Source organism: Archocentrus centrarchus, chromosome 17, assembly GCF_007364275.1.
Source record: "Archocentrus centrarchus isolate MPI-CPG fArcCen1 chromosome 17, fArcCen1, whole genome shotgun sequence".
In the NCBI taxonomy this organism is placed as follows: domain Eukaryota; kingdom Metazoa; phylum Chordata; class Actinopteri; order Cichliformes; family Cichlidae; genus Archocentrus; species Archocentrus centrarchus.
The window spans coordinates 9,117,295-9,121,166 of NC_044362.1; the positions used below are offsets into that span (position 1 = coordinate 9,117,295).

At 46.2% G+C, this 3,872-nt stretch overlaps 1 long non-coding RNA gene across 1 annotated transcript; it reads right to left on the reverse strand.

The window, feature by feature from the left end:
• Window positions 1-1,379: 1,379 nt before the first annotated feature.
• On the reverse strand, window positions 1,380-2,419 carry LOC115795321 (uncharacterized). Its single transcript, XR_004021249.1, has 3 exons — window positions 1,957-2,419; window positions 1,794-1,858; window positions 1,380-1,619 (listed from the first exon to the last, which is right to left on the reverse strand). It is a non-coding gene; the product is annotated as an uncharacterized LOC115795321 (long non-coding RNA).
• Window positions 2,420-3,872: the final 1,453 nt, after the last annotated feature.

Genomic DNA, 3,872 nt, shown 5'->3' on the forward strand with positions numbered 1-3,872 from the left:
TCCGATGCTGCCAGTCAGGAAGGCCTACACAGCTGACCCCGAAGCACAGTCCCGTTAGTTGTAGTGGCTAACCCCTTAGATCCTTGCACTGTTACTGGCCAGGTTATATTAAAGGCTAGCAGAAAGCCCTAGGGACATAAGTAAAGTTTAAGTGGATTCAAGACTAGTGTGACCAGATAGAGCTAGATGTTGGAGCAGTCTTGCCTAACTTTTTACAGTCACAGACTAAGTGTACCGTATATAGGGAAACAAATTTTCAATAGAAATTTGACTTTTCACAGTCAATTTTATTTTGCCAGTTCAGCTCAAGCAGTTGCGTAGCTCAAATCAATTCTCAATCAATCCATAAAATTCAGTTATTAATTCAAAATTCAGATCTCAGAATCAATTCTAATCAATCATACTACCAATCTCAAAACAGTTAAATTCCAATCAGAAAAGAATTACTCATGAGCTGGGTGGCTGAAGAAGGGGGAAATGAAAACGTCCAATTTTGTTCGAAAATCCTTTTTGGGAGGAAAGGACTTCGGATGAGTCGCCTGGCCAAAAACCCAGTCCGTTGAATGCTGCCTCCGTGGAGCGGGGAACAAGGAGAAGTCCAAAAGGAAGAGGTTTTCTGTCCTTCTGTAAACTGTCCATTTATAATCCTCACGCTGTGATCAAGAAATCTTCTCTGACTCAGTCCAAAGTCCAAAAGATAGAATTTCCACAGCAAAGGTGCATCCACATCCACTGAGAAGCAGGGAGAATACCGGCAGAACTGTTCAGTCGAATTAGTATCCACAGAGGGTTGGGGCTGTCCTCTCTGCAGTGCAGATTCTTGTCCAGGGAGAAAACTCCTGAAATTCTCGTTGATGTTTGTTGCACATCACCTTTTATAGTTTAAATCTAAGACACAAACCTAGCTTTTACACATCCTCATGACAAATTATCACTCCACTGTCTAACTTCCAATTATGGTATTTGGCTTAAACATTACTTCATTTCTCATTAATACATGGGCCTGTTAGGTGCTTTCCACTTAAGGTTATTTTCAGCTTGTTTTTTCCCCTTTGCTCCTACTTATACTCCTACAGTTTCTGTTCCTCTTTTTACCCTCAGCTCAAGGATTTAGCAATTTCCTTAGTACAATGCATGTAAATAATTTCTGTGATACACACACACACTCCTCATCTGATTCTAAATCATATAATTCCATTCTCTAACAGTTCTATAAATTTGAATTATGATCATTCAGCACCAAGCTTAGGCTAGCAGGCAATCAAGATCTCAACTTCACTTGACAATATATATATATATATATATATATATATATATATATTAGTGTGGCCCGGTCAGCAAAGGACAGGACTGACACCAAATAAAATTTAAAATGGGTCTTTATTCCCCGACTGAACTCATAATAAAGAATAAGAACAGCGTTAATTCTTTGTTTTGAGGTTAATTAACAAATGTCTCAACTTTAACAATACACTGTGCCCCTGCCTCCTCCAGCCTCAACACCGCTCATGGACACAGAACAGATCAACGGCTGTAGATTGAAAACAAAATGGAGGCCTAAGCTTTCCTACTGTGTACAAATCAAATTCCCTACAGACAACAGCAGTGGCCTCACTTTTCTGATAAAAAAAAACAAAGACAAGAAGAAAAGGAATAAAACAATCAAACACATTCACAATATTACAACACGACTAAACTCTATACCCTCAATAAAGTTAATCTAACCAGTGTTTTACAGCAAAACAGTACATAACACTTCACATCATAACACCAGGGAATAGTCGGTGACTTACTCTGACTCCAGTGGTCAGCCTGTGCTATAACACACCACCTCAGCCTATCACTGGATTTCTCCCCTCTGAAACCAGCAAGAGCAAACATAAGCTCAGTCTCTGAAATAGCGCACATACCATGCACGCTGGATCACACGTATATGTTGTGCCTTTGGTCACTTACGCTGCTCCACTGCTCTGGCTTTTCCACACCGTGCGGCAAACAATCGGTTTCTCAAGCAGCTTTGCGGCGATCTGATGGCGTACGGGACATTAGTCTGGCCTCTAGCCTCGATCTGAAATCTCGCGGGATTTCCGCATTCTCGCGAGACTAACCAGCTTCAGTGAGAATGACAACAATGCTCCACCAGGTGGGGCTGTTTAACCCTCTATTTAATCGCTTCCAATTTCACCTGGCTACATTCTCCCCTGCTAAAAGTCAACGTCCTCGGTGACTTCCTACTCCTCCATCCCTTCTCTAAGGTTGGATGTATAAAGGGCCACCCCTGCTAGTATCTGAGAGAACACATCTGGGCTAAAGGACACAGAATTACATGCTGATCTGGGTAGGTGAAACATATTTCTATGTCTCCCTGCAGTCTCTCTCTCACTTCGACGTGGAGGGGGAACGGGTGGCTCCACCTGGGCCTTCCTTTCCTTCCTTCCTCTCGGAGCGGGTACAGGCTGCGGTCCCCCTTCCTCCTCAGGGCAGCTGAAATGCCCTGATGGTGGGGCATGGCCCATGGAGTTGGCCCCCACATCACTATTAGGTGTCTCGCTCCTCCTTTGCTCAGGCACATCCTCACACTCAATGACTTGATGGCCTCCTGCTCTGTCAGTCAGCAGATTCAAGTTGTCAGGCCCTGCGATGGCCTCTTGCTCAGCTTGAGGACACCTGACTTCCTCCATCAACACAAAGTCTGGCTCCATGTCAGACTCCAACTCCGAAACCAACATCCCTTCCACAGTGGGAGCAGCCAAACAGTGACGCTTGGTTTGCACTGGTACGGGCCCCACACATGGCCGAGGGTTGGACCTATGGACCCTCTTCTTCGGGCCTCCCTCCAAAGGTTCCACGGTATAGGTAGTCCCATGGACCTCGACAACCTTGTACACTGGAATTGCCCATGCATCCTGGATCTTATTCCTCCCAGGAGGCCGATGTCGGAGGTACACCTCCTGCCCCACCCCAACAGGTGGGCAGTACACTTTCTCCTGTTGCTGCACTACTCTTCCAGCAGCCTTTCTCTCGGCGCACTCTCTTGCTCGTGCGTGCGCATCCCACAGCCTCTCTTGGTGGGTAATTAACCAGTCAGGCTGATCATCACTCATTTGCTCTTGGCCCAACAGGGCATCAACTGGGAGGTGTGGATGGACCCCGAACAGCAGGTAGTAAGGTGAATACCCTGTGGTTGAATGTGGTGTGACATTGTAAGCGTACACAAGTTCTGACAGATGCTCAGGCCAACGCCGCTTCTTTTCAGGGGGAAGCGTGCGCAGGAGGTCATGTAAAGTTCTGTTGAACCTCTCACACTGGGGTTACCCTGTGGATGGTGGGGTGTGGTCCTGGTTTTCTTTACTCCATACAACTTGCATAGCTCTGCAACCACAGCACTTTCGAAATTTCTGCCCTGATCAGAGTGCAGGCGCTCGGGCACTCCATACTTCAAAAAACCATTCCCTGAGAAGGGCCTTTGCTGTTGTATCTGCCTTCTGATCTCTTGTGGCAATGGCCTGACTGACCTTTGTGAACACGTCTGTGATCACTAGCACATTCTCACGACCATCTGTGGCTCGCTCCAGCACTGTGTAGTCCACAGCCACCACTTCAAGTGGTCGAGTAGCTAAAAAAGGGGTACATGGAGCCTGGATTCTTGGGTACGGCATCTTTGTTAGGACACATCTCTGGCACTCTTTAACCCACTGTTCAACATCCTCATGCATACCACTCCAGAAACACCTCTGTCTCAACAGTCCTAAAGTTCGTTCAATGCCCTGATGTCCCATCTGGTCATGCACACTCTTGAGGACTTGCTCTTTGAGGCATGCAGGTAGCAACAGCTGATAGCATTCTCCAAGGTGAGTATCCTCAATCACTCT